Genomic DNA, 16,853 nt, shown 5'->3' on the forward strand with positions numbered 1-16,853 from the left:
CAACTTTCCATATTTCAAAAAAAATGTCTGGTTCTTCACTCTGACTTCACAAAATGTGTAAAAAAGAACAACCACCAAATGTATTTTCATAATTTTACAATATAGGCTACAGTAGATATTAACGACCGAAGCTTAAGTTGTAGCAAATCACAAACATTAAAAAAAACTTTTTGTTGTCACGTTTTTCACAAAAAGAACGAACACACACACACATGTTTTGAACACATGCTATGTCAGATGAAAAGCCATTTGGCACTGAAACGTGGTGTTTGCAAAGATGAATGTATTTTAAGTTATATTTCTATCGAAGAATATTCTTTTCAAGTAGCCTACCGCTACCAATTACAAAAAAATGACAGATAGGTGGTGGATTATGGTTAATAACGAACTTTATTGTTTTACGCAGGAAGTCTTCACACAGCCAGCCAAACTATCTTTTTTTACTGCAGTTTTGGTAAAGAGATGATTTTCTTGAACCATAGACAACCATTTGCCTATTCTTTTACATTGATTCAACGTCAGTAGAGGTTAAATCAAAAGAACCAATTTTGTGATCCGGGTGGCGGGCTGTCCATCCTTCCAGCTGTTTCAATTAATTGCAGCGGTTGATGATTCATTAATTACTAGTTCATTTGCTCACTATTTTGAAGTCATGAGACAACGTTAATCTGACGTTATTATAAATGATAAAGCAACGTGTGGGAATAGATTGTTTAATCAACTCAAACAAGATTAAATTCAAAGGTTAGAACACTAGCTTAGTCACCTTAATCGCGACTTTGTGGGAAGTAAAGTTTTGAAAAATTTAGTTGTTTTCGTAAATAACACAAATTAATAGCATGATTTGTGCATTAAATACGGCTGTCTTTATTTGATATCTTACACTGATATGTTAAAGTGATTTATCAATGATAATTATTAGTTTTGACAGATCGTTTTATCATTGCTTTTACTGTTTTACTGTCCCTTTTGTGTTTAAATATTTTGCAATTTTTCGAGTGAGTTGTGCTATAATTTATTTGTTAACTATTGTCGCTTATTGTACTTTAGTTGGGCTTTTTTCTAACCTTGAGTAATGATCAATCAACCCCGCTTAATCGGACAACATCAGGATGTGACCAAGTGCTCCCCCCCTCCCCGGCCCACTGCTGAGCCTGCTACACATATTATATACAATAAAATTGTATAGTTTTTCCCAACCAAGATAAAATTTCATAACCACTTTTAATAAACACTTACGTCTTAAAACATTGTTTATTTTAAGTTTTGTATTGTTTTTCTAATTTAGACAAACTTTACCTGTGCTTTATTTTAAGTGTTTACTGAACTTATTCCTTCGCCGCTGATGCTTCACTGGCTGCGTGGTCTGAAGGTTATGCTTTTAAATTTTACATTAGATTGATAAAGAACACTTAACTGGCAATGTAAGGTAGGTTAGGCTTCTATTGTGTATGATACTTTTCGAAATGACGTCGGACACGTAATGAAACAATAACGGAAATATAAAACCAAACTTTTGCAGTTTTAACTGTAGTTATGAAAAATAGTAATACAGGTACTTTTATCTACATTTTACAAACTGAAAGTCTAACATGGGAAAATGAGGAATCTCTTTGCGTCTTAAAGCAAGACAGATTTTAAAAACACTATTTTTCCCATGAAATTTATATCCGAAACCTAAATCACTTTTCATTATGCTAACAATGGATGACATCTTTGTGTAGCAAAGCACCATTAAAGCATCCGAAAGAACAAGCTGTGCAATTACGGTGTTTTCTTAAAACAACAAAGGTTTACCCAGAAAGCGAACACAAAAGGTAGAATTCAATTAAACAGTCGGAAACCTTCTCTTTGTTTTATTTTTGACGCAACAATATCTCTAAAAAAAGGTATGTTTACGTAAAGGCGCAAAAATCAATTTCTCTCAGATCATCAAATGAAAAAGCTTTCGAATAATTTTTAAGGGCTCCAAAAACAACGTCTGTGTTGAAGAAATCAAGCCAATTGAGAAGTGTGCTTGTTAGTAGCCTTGGACTACCTTAAGGTAAACAAAATTCTTTTTCAGTTTTTGCTTTTTTATTATTCTTATGAATTTTCCCATACAAAATAATGTGAGATTAAAAATCGAGATAGGCTAATATTGCCAATAATTACGAAAACACATTGTAGGTTGAAATCTCGAGCTGGCTAAGCAATAGCCTATAAATATTGCATTTCATTAACATATTATTTCGATTTTTAAAGAATATTATATACTAAGTTTATTTAGGAGGAGAGTTATCACAGAGATAACAAATCTGTGTTGAAGTTCCTCACTGAAGTTTTGCTTTACATCCGGCTTTTGTGTAGATTTTGTTTGCATGTCAAAAGTGTTATGTTTGCTTTCGCAAATCAAATATATCAAAGTGATAGTTGGGCATTGGGCAAATTCACGAGTTCATTTCACAGACTGTTTCAAACCGACGTGCCACATTTTCTTTTTTTTCGCAACAGATGCCTCAAATTTTTCGTATTTTGAGAAGCTACAGCAACATTGTCAAATAATATGGTGCTACTATAACGTGAGTTCTACCGCCACTTTCCGTCTGGCCTGGTCACATAAAAAGGAAGCTAATGAAGAGTTATTGAAAATCATGTTAGGTGTAGGGTGTTAGGTGTATTAGGTGCAGCTAGTTACGTGTATTTGATAACTTTATTATTATTATTAACATTTTAGTCATGAAAACGTTTAAAATGGCGGTAGACCTCACATTTTGGTAGCACAATAATAATTGAAAATAGAGAATTTTGTGCAACTGTAAACACTCTCAAACATTTTCTACAGATGTGTCTATGAACAGTTAACACGTTTTTAAAAAATATAACAAGGTCATAAAAATCCGTGATACCTTCTGGTGATTCTGACTTGAGAAGTGACACCAACTGTTTGTCTGGACAAAATCGTGTAGTGGCTGACCACCCGGATAGCCAATCGCTGTTCAACAAATCGACTTTACAAATCCAACTGAGCTGAAAAGCGGAAAACCTTACGACAAAAATTTCACACCTTTGAATTCCAGCATGTGTGACAACTGCACTTCAGAGTTGAAATACACCTCCTTGGTAAGGTCATACGTAAATGGATGTTGTATAAACGTCGCCAATTTAAGATTTGCATGCACGCGTGTGTGGGAATAATTTCATCACAAACGGCCACTTGTAGGGTAGTGTAAAGTTAATTAAAACCTCCTCTCTGATGCATAGCAAGTTTAAATCATTAAAAGCAGTTGATGGCAAGGGTAGACGTTTCTTATATTAAAAGGCAATCGTAAAGTGCAAGCCAGACCTTTCAGCAATAGTACGTAATCCTAATGGGAGCATCTTTAAAAATCTCAAGCTGGTACATGATCTAAAGTTTGGATGACTTTTTATACATTCAAAGCATTAAATTTTTTAGTTCTTCTTTTAAGGCTTTTTAAGCGGTTTGAACTTTGCGTTTGTAGAACAGTTTTCTGTTTTTATCAAAATTCTTCTAATGTAATACGAGAGTAGAAAAGTTTACTAATTAATTGCAAAAAGTAACTTTACAAAAAAATTTATAAATTAAAAGTGGAAAGTTTTTCTGAGGTTCCAGTTTATTTCAAGAAGTCGTTTTTACAGCTATCAGCTAACGATTGCTAGGGCCTAAAAAGTGTACAAAAGAAACTGGTGTGAGTTTCTGAGGTAATTTAAGAATTTTTTCACATGAATCCTCAACTTTGAAAAAGCTAAAGACGGCATAAAGAAACATGAAAAATAGAAACTGAGACCGTTTGAAGCACTTTGTTATGCAGTATTTATATTTTGTTTTGAAAGTTATTGGAAAAAATTTCTTTTCGGCTTGAATTTCTAAGAAATGATTTTATTTTTATTACCATAAAAAACTCATTTCAAACAGCTTTAGCAATTACAAAAAAAAGATGAAATTATATGTAAGCAATTAAGCATACATTCTCAGCAAGAATGAAATTCTGTCGATAAAATTGGTAAGCAACTCAATGGCATGAAATATTTGAACCAAATAAAACTTCGAATTGTTGCTTGCTAACATTATTTCAAACTCAAATCTTAACACATGCCGTCAATCAATTAACCTAATCAACACCAGCATTGTTCCAATGGCACATCTTGCAGCTGGTGGAAATCAGTTGCTTATTTAATCTACATGTTCTGGATTCAAACTTCTTAAAAACTTAAAAATCTAAATGGTGATGCGATAAACTCACTGACAGAGTGTTAACCCTTCTATGAACAGTGACCTAAAATGATTGTTATTCTACTTTACATCCTTTTGATGATTTCATTTTTTATGCAGCAAAAATCAAGCTGTGCCTGCAATGAATCGCAGGAGATCTGGGTTAAAAGTGAAAGTTACTTTTGCCTAATTGTTACATTTGTATTTAATATTAAGTCGTGTCCACTAATCCACTGCATGCATTCGATCGGCTTGATTCTTTTGTTATCAGAAGGGTGTTTGCAAAAACGCACTTGATAAGAATTATGAAGTTTAAGGTCTGCAAGAACAAAACTAGCTTTCTCCATTCCTACGATAAAATACTTTTCATCTGGCTTGAAAAGATTTTGGTCTTTGGAAAGTTATGCTACGCATTCAAACTTTCCATAAATTTGTTGTTGATATGTTTCAATATTCAGCAAAACGTTTTGAAACAAAATTGTGAAGTGTATTTGACGTTGATTTATTTGAAACGCCTATTTTTGCGTTGAAACGAACCAAAGTTTATGTAGCCTAAGCTACCAAAATGTAAGCGGAAAATAAACTAATTTTTCGCAAAATCTGAATAAAAAAAACGTCAAAGCTGAAGAGTTTACCTGTTGAAGTAAACCTAATTTTTATCTTGTTTTTGTTTTTCACGAAGTTGAGAATTCAACTGACTGGCAAAGGCAGCAGTCGAGAACTCTGTGGCATAAACTGGTGGTGCGATACTGATGAGTTCAACCTAGCGGGCCAAACACGTGTCTATTGCTCTCAACTCTTGCTGCACTCCACTGCCAAAAAACATACACTAACTTTGACTTTAAGAGAAGATATTTTTCAGAATGATGTTTAAAGCTGAAACAAACTCTTGTACGGCACAGTTCAGATTTTGAAATTCATCGTGCTTCTTCTCTAGAGTACAACAGAGAATTTTTTGAATAAGTTATCAAAACAAAATGAAAACAAAACCCTCTACTAAATAACTTATTTTGATACAAAACAGCAAGGTGATTGTTTCACCATTCTATGTTGAAACAAAATGTTTTGACAATTAAAAAAATTATTCTTATTTTGAATAGGCATCTTCGGTTTAAAGTAAAAAGAATGTCTGTACTGTAAGCTAAAAATAAACGATTCCTCTTCACAACGATGCGTTTGGTGATTGCTCATTGACACTTTGCAGTGTCTTTGTTCATTTAGCTGGATTATTTCAAGAGTCGCGAATTTTTGCCCCAAGAAGTTCAGAAATTATTGCACCTACGACGTGTGGTGCGCAGTGTGCCTTCAATTTAATGATAAAAGGTGTTTGCAAAACTGATTGTGAATGCAAGTGTTACTTTAACAAATGTTATTTTATGTTTTTTCAATGTTTAAAAGAACTAAAATCAAGCTGGCATTTGTAGTGCTCTAAGAAGAATTGCTACAACCAAACTGCTGTATCTCTCAAAAAGTAGATTATGAGCCACCATTGTTCTGTCTGTCTCCAGCAGATGTTACTTTTTATTTTGAACAACCTGGTAAAAATATTACAGGTGATGCCGAAAAATATTCTTTTTGAACTTAAAAAGTTGTAATTTTGAAATAGCGTTTCTCTACAGTATAGCAGACTAGCAAGAATTAAAAATGCTATTTTAAAGCGTTTAAAAGATGCTGCTGCAATAAACAAAATTTTATTTTTCTGTTGTTAAATGTAGTAAATAGTCAGTGCATTGTTAGGCAGCACAAGATGTCACCGTGGTGGGATAATTTAACAATCCGGACTCAATTTCAGCTAAAGCTTGACAGAAAATTTACTTTACAGTAATCAGCAGCGTAAGCATTTTTGATGTGGTTCATGACCAAAATATATACTGTATGTAGAATAGGTCAAGAACAGCATTTGTTTTTGTATAAACAGAAGTCAATAAAAAGCCTCTTCAACTGTCAGATCGTAACTTGAATTGTGTAAGTTTCGGACAATGCTTCTAACAAGGAGCAAAAAACATCTGCATCAGATCTAAATCACCAATTTGTTCGAACTTCCACGTAATGAGTACGTTCTCGTTCATATTGATGTCTTACATTAATTTTTGTATGCTTTATAGTTTAGGTTATCGGTGCCAAAACAAGTACTGTAAAGGTTTCTTTCGGCATAATTAGCCTGTTTAAAAGAAAACTAAAAAAACATTGTAAAAACACAAATATGCTGCATTCAAATTGCTCATCCAATCAAACTGGAACACCCATCAAGAAGGAACAAGGTAAGTAAACTCAGTGCGACCAAACAAGCGTTGTAAAACTAGAAGAATTTCAGGGTGTTCGAAATCGTCTAAAAATGTAGCAAAATTAGAGTAGGATTCGAAAGGATTGTGACGTGTGCTGAGCAGAAATTGCAAGTTTTTTGAATTGTTTGTAATCTTCGCTAAAGCTTTTGGATCTAATTTTTAGTCTAGTAATGCTGTATATTTTGCACGCGTATTCTACAAGCGCTGTGTTGAGTATGTGCATTTACATTGCAACCAAAAAGATAGGCTACGTCGCTCACAGAGTTAAAATACGCATAAGCTTAAAGTGTTTTAAGAAATTTATTCTATTATTTGTAAAATTTATGTAGAATAATAGTTTATACTAGGCTTATATTTTGAAGTACAAAGCTTTCCAGCAGAAGTGATTGAAGCAACAAGTTTCGATAATCTCTCTAAAGCAGGGGTCACCAAATGGCGGCCGCGGGCCGCATACGCCCGCCACGCTGTATCGCTGCGGCCCGCGAAAGGTATCAGCGTACAAGTATAATCAAAAATACTTTTCTTGAGGAGTTAAAGAGCACCAAGGCAAAAAATACTTTCCGGGAAGCATATTTTCGCTTTGTATACGATTCCACCGACCGACCAATCAGATTATAGTTCTAGGTGGGGGTTGCTTAAAGTTATTCCAATGCGATGTCCAGCCACACTGTCCCAGTGGTTGATTAAAACGTCTGTTTTCGAATTTCGAAAATGTCGAGCATAGGCTTGCTTATTTTAAGTTTGCAAATGTCATGTAAACGCTAGTGTGCGTTTCACCGTTATTGTGTTTCACGACCAATGTCGGCTGCATAGCCGAGTGATGAGAACACTGGAACGGCAATCGAAAGGGCGCTGGTTCGACACCGCTCAAGAGCATGCGGCTCTGTCTGTGGCAGGACACTTAAAGGCATGCTTGAAGGTGGACACGAAGATTGGTTTCCTTGCCTTCCCGTCCACTCAATCTAAATCTTCAACCACCAGGCGTAAGCCTGGATACGACAAACAAACGACCAGTGTGGTATAAACAAGTTTTTGTTGGCAAAATAGGTCGGTGTGCCAACTCAATTTAATAAATTGTCAAAACATTATATATAGATTTAAAGATATTTTCTGATTGTAGGCTATAATGAAAATATTTAGCTTAGTACTGCAAAATGTTTTTTTTCTTCTTTTTTTAAAGAAATATGGAACGCTTCACGATTTCGCGTGTCATCCTTGCGCAGGGGCTATGCTAATCTTCTCTGTATCGTTCCAATTTTAGTATATCTACTGCCGAAGCAAGTTCTGCAAAATGTTGTTAATCAACAAATTCTTGCCAAGCTGATAAGCATCGCAACTGACAGTTGTCTATAACAAAAGAAAGACAGTTTTATAGACTCTCACAAAAAGGATGAAAAACCAACTCATTGCTTTTTTAAAGGGAAGACTGTTCATGAATTACGATAGAATTACGATTTTTGGGTGATTTCCACAAGCATTTGTTTCATGGTGCCTGTTTTTTTCCCTGTTATTGGAGCCTATTTTTCGCTGATATGTTTGCAGGTCACTATTGTTGCCTCTATTGCGATATGTCAAACATTTTCTTGTTTACTGAAATTGTTAATTGCAAGATATCTTTTGTGAAGCGAAGTGACAACACCACTCTTGCTTGGCGATGAATATTTTGATGAAACCGCTCGATTTGCTATAAGTGCGCAAAACAAGTGGCCTCGTTTATTAGGCATTGTTAAAAAAAGTCAAAAGTGTTGTAAACGGAGCTTGGCCTGGCAGTAGCGTTGTTCGATTAATTTTGTTGCTGCGGTATTCTAACATAAATATGAACAACATGTAACGCTGGATACTGGGTACAAAATGCGTTCTTTTTTAGCATAAAAGTCAACCTACCTAACATTTTATTAGTGCGGCCCGCCGTAGCTCTCCTTAGTGCCAAAGTGGCCCGCATGCAAAAAAGGTTGGTGACCCCTGCTCTAAAGCATTGCATTTTAATGTTCGATACTTCTTGACTGCCATGTACAAGATTTTCTTCTTGAATGCGCTTGCGTGATCTTAATTTGAAATTTTAAGTGTTTTAAAACTTAATTGCTTACAAAAACATGGTCAAAAGCGAAGATAATTCCTATGATTGCATCCAAGCATTGGATGATGAAGATAAACTATCATCATTCTAAATCTTATCTTTGGCATTAACTGAAGTAGCGTGGCCAGTTGCATTCTCCGGACCATCTTTCTTTCAACAGCTACGTTCATCTTAATTTATTACACCTGGATAAAGGTGAGCGGTGTTTTTCAACAACCGGCTAAGCCGGGAGTCGAACGAAGATTGTATCATTGAAACGCGAGAGCCTTTGCCGCTGCGCCGTCACATTGCTCACCAAAAACATGGTATGGTCCGCTGTGAATCCTATTTTTTTTGGCATAAATCCAACTTTCATGTCTTTCTGTAACCAACTTGATCGAACGAGTTCAAACGATAATACGGTTAAGCTTTTTTAACCAAAGACTATATCAGAACGAAACAAACTTGTCACAAATGCGATAGTCCGAGCGACGTTGGCTTTAGACCACTTTGTTTTCATCACAAACTTGGTTGGTCAGTTATTTTTTACGGCCTATTTCAGTCACGTTGAGTACTTGCACTAACGGTAATAATCTAATTGTTTAGGAATGGATTATGTAGCCTCACCAGTGCAACAGCTTCAAACGTTTTTAAATTCTGGGTTTTTTTTTGCCTGTGTGATATTTTTATGTTCGATGACAGTTGCCTACAAACTATCGTAGCTCACTTCAAATTTCAAAGTTTTGTAGCATCAAAAACATACTGAAAAATTTGAAATGGGAACAATTTGAAGCTGGTCAATTTATTTAAGAAATTAATATTCACCGAATGAGAGACCACCGGTACGCAGCCGTGGGCCATCATGCAATCACTTCCCCTTTTTTAAGAGTGCTTCACAGATATTAAAAATGACCAAAAAATATGCTGTACCTATTAATATCACCAACAATCTGAGATCTTTTTACGTTTTGGCACTAGAAGTACCGATATTTTTTCACAATCCAAAAGAAGGAAGTGGGTTCTTTTGACCGATGACCGCTGTTTTATAATACCGATTTTATTCATTGTGCAGGCCACAATATGTTGTAGTGTTTTGCATGCGTAAACTTATTAATGTAAAAATTAATAACAATGATTAAACTTTTATTAATATTAAAACGGACCAAATACCATTCACATAAAAAGAAAAAAAACGGTTAATAATGACCGCTTGGTATTTTTTGTGTTAAGCTTTTTTTATTATTATTAAATATTCCATGAATACCTACTGACGAGAAGGCAGAACTTTTGCTTTGGTCGCTTTTACCATTCACAGCAGAGCAAGCCGTCGATAGCAAACTCCTTTACCAGCGTTGGGCTTAGACTTCATATCCGCAAGTTAATGAATGACGTAATCATGCAAGCAGATGAATGCTAAACAGGTGGAGACGGTCAAATGCGAATGCATACCAAGTGGATGTCTTTCTTTACATCCCAGGAGACTGTTTGGTAGATGAAAGCATGCTGAATGGCGCCGTTTAACATGACTATCGGATCTGATGAAAAAATTGCATTTGTTTACGTTACAGTAAGGTCAAATAGCTTGCTAGTGCATGCTCCGATGACAGGACCTGCTTTTAAATGAAAACTATTGAAGTGATATCCATTTTGCGACCTGCTTAAAGAACGTTACGTCATTGTCTCTATTCTAGTTTAGTCACAATCACAGGCAACATGACGTAATGTTCAAGATATTGTGGCAAGAATTAAGTCTTTCTCGGTCAAAATTTGGTTCTATGAAAAGCTTGACGCCTTTGCAAGTCACAAATGACACGTTAAGATCTTGGAAAGAAAAAATTCAAGTAAATTTGAATAAAGTATCACATTTTACAACGATAACCAAATAACATGAATGAAAATACGACTAGAATTTAAAAAGCACTTTTGCTAACAATAAATCGCGAAAATCCGAGCTCGCGTGAGAATTTTGAGCCCGGCATCAATCTGAAGGTCCGGGGGCATCTAATTGAGACGCCAAATTCACATTTTTAAGAAAAAAAGACTATTTTCAAAGAATACGTGGCGGTTTCTTCAAGTTCCCGAGCTCCTTGGAAAGATTCCTCTAAAATTATCTCATGCCCGGGTCAAAAAGTACCTCCTGGGCCCTGGACCCCCCTGTCAACGCTACTTCCTATAGAGCCCTTTGTTGGCGTATCTGATGAGAAAACAACTTTATCGCTATAACATTTCTTTTTTTCATAAAAAACTATTAGCCAACACGTGCGGGCTTCTGGTTTTTATCGGATATTTTACAGTTTTAATATTGCAAATGTGAATTAGTAAAGAAATATTGTAGTAATCTTGCTAAATACTTATAGGCTAAATACGTTTTAAAATATACGATACTAAATCGTATTTTTGTGCAGATCATGGAGATTTTCAGGAGAATCTTTCAAGCTTGATGAAAACAAATCATGACTCTAAAGAAACTACTCATTGCAAGACACCTCCAAATAAGTTGTCATCAACATCGTTTTCTGAAAAGCACACTGGAAAAAGAGCATGCAGCGATCAATCTCCGGAAAGACAGGAAAGTGGAAATTTTAAAGTTTTTAGTGAAGAGAAATCTAGACCTTCTGGATTTGCTGAAAACAAATTAACAAAAGTATCTGGTAACCCCAAACGAAAGAGTGCGCAAGATGTATCTAAAAAATTTGGTTCCACTAAAATTTCTAGGCAGAGTGACAACTCCCCTTTGGATCTCTCTTGTCATAAACGTCATTCAAGCGACAACGTGCTAAAAAAACCTATTAACTCTAATTTTGTGAGCTCAATATTTCATCATGAAAGTGCCGAGTTACTACAAGCCAAGCAAGAACCGCCAAACGACGGTGTGAAAGCAAGCGAAACGTTGTGCAAGACAACTGTGCCAAAAGAAAGAAACAGTGTGTCAAAAGATTCGATCAAGTTGAAGCCGTCACAATTACGGGCAAATGCAGAATGTGGCACTAACATTCAACGGTTCAGTAAAGTGTTTCAACATCATCTTGAATCAACTGTTGATACAGAAGTTCCAAGGAGATATGATGCCTCTCGAAACCATTCACATCAGGAGCATTCGCTGTGGTCCATTCTCCCTTCAGCTAACAATCCATCTAAAAATCCGTTTTCTCATATTTCAAAAAATCATAGTTTCGATCTTCCAAGCAATCTTTCAACTTCTCACAACAGTGAGTTTTTATCACTTTTAAGTATAATGCCAAAAGATGTTTTAATGCAAGTTTTGGGTACAATGTCATTTGAAACCCCAGGGCCACAGAGGTCATATCTCGAGTTTTGGAAGCAGAAATTCCATGCAAATTTTGCTAAAGAATTTTCTAAAACAAATATAGATTGTAACAGTTATTTTTCTCCAGCTAACGCATTCAAGCAGCTCTCGATTGGTGAATCCTCAACCTCTCCATCTAGCGGCACTAACAATGGCCCCTCGTCAGTTAAAGATCAGCTACATAATCGACAGTCGCCAGAACATTTCTATGATAAGACTTCACAAGGAGTAAATTTAAATGATGTTAAACCAAAGGGAAGAGATGTGGGAGACCAATTTGAAGGTGTGCATCCGAAACACCTTTTAAATTCCCCTTCTGCTTTTCACCCTTACAAATTCAATCGCTGTAACACTTCCAATCCAGTCTCTTTACTTTCAACCATGGCTGTTTGTGCAGACGACACACATGCACCTTCTGATACTTTGCGACATACCGTGGAAATTAAAGATTCGCTACCAGGTGAAAGTCTATTTAGCATCGTGATTTTTAATATTATTTAAAGTTAAACAAATTTTTGCCACAAGGCAAAAACATCAGTGAGAGAGACTAAAAGTAGACATTTTTAGAGACTAAAAGTTTAAATTTTTGTTTATAATTTATGTCTTGTCAAATTATGTTTTTCGCCATATAAATTTAACGTTTTCAATAACTGTTTTAATTTAACATTTTTAAAAAAACGTTAGCAGTAGGCTATAGTCAAATAAACTACAAACATGCTCTTCCATAAAAGGACATACTGCAAACCCTCTTTTTTATTACGGGAATGTGGGAAATTGTAAAGTCTGTAGGCTAAGGCCACAATCGAACGAAAATGAAAGACGTCAACTCGAGTTTCACCCTTGTTTGAGATCATCGGTGATGTAAATCAATCTGTCTTAAGCTTTTTATTATTGCTTTTCAAGTCTATATTTTAAAAAATTTACCTTTTTACTCAGAGAAACCTTTTCGAAAAAACAATCTGGCATTCCAAAAAGTGAAACAAGCAAAAACTCTTATGTGGCCAAAATTTTTGGCAATTAAAGACAACAGTCTGGGATCTTCAGTTTTCTCAAACAGTATTGTCAAGAATGATTTGCCTAGCACACCAAGTCAACAATCAAGTCGAAACGATTTATATCCTGCCGTCTACGGTCATATTCCATTTCCTCACCATAAGGTAAAGAAAAATATCGTTCAATAACAGATCGCCATATTATATTAGAATGAAGTATTTTTAGTCTCAAGGAATTATTTTGAAAAACTGTGTTATTACTTATTGATAAGTTAATACTATGTTAACTTTTTGTTAGCTGAACCTTATACCGGCGACATAAAGATGTAGAGTTACTGTAGACTCAAGTTAAAGTTACAATGCGTTTTATCAATTATTGTAACATTGCATAGATGGAATACCATTTGCAATGCCTTTATTACTTGATTACGTTTCAATAACAAACTTGTTTTGATGTTCAATCTAGAGATGTGTTTCAAGAAACTCTGGTCGACCAGTGACTTTCAAACCATGCAAGATTCCTTGTACAATTTGCGGCCGAACATACGCCACAACCGGCGCTCTTGCGAAGCACGCAAAGACCCATCAAGACCCTTCAAAAGCTCACACTCTCAACTGCACGGTATGCGTTACATAAAAGTATTGTTCAAATTTCAATATGGTTTGGGACTAACTAGGTTACTTTGTAATATAGGTTAAGTTTGGTTTAGCCATGAAAAAACAAATAATCCAGTTATAGAAAAGTGATTGTTCACTCAGGTTTTAATTATAAAATATTTTCTAGCGTTCTTGTTGTGATAGCAAGCTAAGCTACCAAAAGGCGTTGAAAACGATAATCCCATTTATTTTCTATGTCTCGTCCAGTGAATGTTTTGCTTGCTCTATACGTAACATAGCATCAATGTATCCAATTTACAGTGTTAATAAGGATACGGTATTAGGAAATATTACCCTTTGTAGGCTTTGTAGTGCCTTATGCACTGTAGAGCAGGGTGCCCAATTTTTTTTTAGCCACAAATCGCATTTTTTTATTCTTGGGTCTAGGTGGGCTGCATTACATATTTCACTCATTTTTGTCCCTGATTTTTGTTGTTAAAATTTGGCCTTAGCTTCAAGACTGTATAGGCTTATATTGAAGAAAAAGCAGTCACGAAACGTTTTTGTTGTACAGTCAACCCTGCTTAATTGGCCCACGTTTAATTGGACTACCCGCTTAATAGAACCAGTTTTCGCTAGTCCCGAAACTAAACTGATTTTTCTGTGCAATTTTCTTCATTTAATCAGTCCATTACTTTGCTCAAACGGAGCACCCTCCCATTAAAAGTAGGCTTTGTAGTTAACTTTTTTTGGCGAGATTATATATCTTTGAAAAAATATTTTTTTTCCCATTGTAAATTTTTTACACTCACTTGCTAATTTTCGTTTCTTGAGTGCTGCCATTTCTGGGTCGTAGTTTGGACGCCACTGTTGGAGGGCAAGGGTCTCAGACACACAGCCAGCAATGCATTTTTAAACTTTCAAATAATTAACAATTAAAATTCACTCTTGTCTACTATTCACTTAATTCTTAATAAAAGATAAAATCCACCGTAAAGTGGCTCAGAAAATTTTAAAATGCCAATCAAACTTCACACGACTTCTTGAGTTTGAGACCCTTGCTTTAGGGTTAGCACGTCTTAAATTTCTGTGGTTTTGTCATCTTTTCCTTTTGTTGGTTTTGTTTCCGTACCGTACACTATTTGCAACTTCATTATTGCTGTTGTTTTCCGACAAAGAAAAATAAATTAAATTGTGTTTTCTACCATACCACTTGGCTACATATTTTGTGGCGATAATAACCTGATGTCATTGCTTGCAAACATAGATCTGCTCAAAGGAATGTAGCAGTCTCAGTGCTTTGCGAATGCATATCAGAACACACACCTTGCCTTGTGAATGTTACATATGTGGAAAAGCATTCTCAAGAACCTGGCTGCTTCAGGGGCACATACGAACACACACAGGTATGCCTAAGTTGTATACTGCGTTAAATATTATAAATAGTCCACATCGCTAATATTTTTATCAGCTAATTTTTACAAACAGTTATTTGTGATTTATAGCAGACAAATACAGATCTTTGAGATAAGTTTTTTTAGAAAGAACAAAATGATTTTTTTGTAAAAAAACAGGAAAATGATTTGCTTGTGAAGAAATCTGGACTTCAGTCCTTTTAAAAAAAAATACAATAAATCTTCAAAACGGGGTTTCTCGCTTTCTTCGCTTAGATATTTTCTTGGTTTACAAGGATAAAAAGCTTCGAAAGGTTGTTTTTTAAGTATTTAACTCATTGTTTCTCCACCAAACAAACTCATTTTCTATCGTAACATTTTTAATACCCTTTGATTTCGGAAATTTTTTATGTAGATACCTGCATGCTAATTATTTCTACAGCCCAATCTACTACCTGTAATGACCAAACGTGCAAAATACACTCAAACAAATTGAAATTTTTCACGAATTCTTCTAAGCTTAAATCAGCACAGATTTGAAATTGAAGAAAATAGGAATGCGGTGGCGTTTACCCTTTCTCGCTGTCATTTGACCCTTTGATGACAAAGGTTGGTGATTCCGGACCCACGCTAACGAAAGGAGAGTTTAAGTATTTATGAACAATTTAATAAAAGCTGATATAAAAACGTAATGTGCAACTTGATCACTTGAGCTTGATTAGTTTTCTTTTCGAATATCCATATTTCAAATTAGTAGCTTCATGTGCAATTTTCTTTCTTCTACTATATTTTAGTCTAATGCATAGGTGTACTGTACAGAGTTAGTTTTTTTGGACTCCTGCTCCACTCCGATGTCTGTGACTCCAAACTCCACTCCTACTCCGAGCGCAAGTATAAACCACAATCCAAGCCTTTTTATACAAAGACACTTACCTTTTTTATCCCTTTCATAAAAAAGCATAATTTGCAATGAACAAATTACTGCTTGAAAAAAACAAAAAAAACATTGAAGCATACAAAAATAACAATTGTGCCAGGTGGACTAACGCGTAAGTATTTGTATGCTAAAAGCATCATCTGGTAAAAAGTCGACTCCGGATTCTGTTTTTTTTTCCAAGAATTTCAGACTCCCACTCCAGTCCAACTGAAATCTAATCTCCCGGAATCCAATACTCCGACTCTTAAATATTTCATAACTCCGACTCCTATACACCTCTGGTGTAATGCCACGTTGTTTTAATTAATAACCGTTAACTATTTTTGAACAATTTTGTTTTTTTCAGGAGAAAAACCCTATCAGTGTATGGTATGCACACGAGCGTTTGCTGACAGGTCTAACCTAAGAGCTCACATGCAAACTCATGAAACAATCAAGAGATACAGTTGCAAGAACTGTGAAAAAACTTTTTCCCGCATCTCGTTGTTGAAGCGTCATCAGGAGCATTGTGAAAACAGTAAATCTCAAAAGGAAAACGTGACCCTATCATCTGAGTCAAAGCTTCAAGAAAGTAATGGGTCAACTGCATTGCCTTGAAAATAGCTCGACACAAAACATGCGGATCGCAGCATAAGACGTGTTAAAACTTCCATCTCCGAACAAATGTGGAAAGCTTAAGTGTTAGAAGCAATGTTGTTTGTCCTTGCAATCAAGTATGATAGTTACTTCACACAGGGGCGTTGACATGGGGGTCTAGGTGGTACTTTTGGACCCGGGCCCGGAATATTTAAGGGGCCCGGATTTAAAAGATTCCCCGTGACAGATCCAAAGGAATTGCTATCAGAGGTTAAAACAGCCACTTCAGACGTACCGTGCATGCAAGTACCGGGCACCCTTCCGGGCCCACTTCAGCCACCAAACGGTAAAATAAAAATTTAGTCTAGTATAGTGATTTCCATAACCACGAATATTTAGTGAAATATAACCCGAAACACAAATTTCAAAATAAACAAGCTAATGTTTGTTTAAACTGAAATGGCACAGCTAAGAAGATTGTTATCCCTATTTCTGG

The 16,853-nt window shown here is 35.5% G+C and overlaps 1 non-coding gene across 1 annotated transcript; it reads right to left on the reverse strand.

Moving 5' to 3' along the window:
- Nucleotides 1–7,676: 7,676 nt before the first annotated feature.
- On the reverse strand, nucleotides 7,677–7,779 carry LOC145773043 (U6 spliceosomal RNA). The gene has a single exon (XR_014289463.1). It is a non-coding gene; the product is annotated as a U6 spliceosomal RNA (small nuclear RNA).
- Between the last annotated feature and the right edge of the window lie 9,074 nt (nucleotides 7,780–16,853).

Source organism: Aplidium turbinatum, chromosome 6 (genome assembly GCF_918807975.1).
Source record: "Aplidium turbinatum chromosome 6, kaAplTurb1.1, whole genome shotgun sequence".
NCBI classification, from domain to species: domain Eukaryota; kingdom Metazoa; phylum Chordata; class Ascidiacea; order Aplousobranchia; family Polyclinidae; genus Aplidium; species Aplidium turbinatum.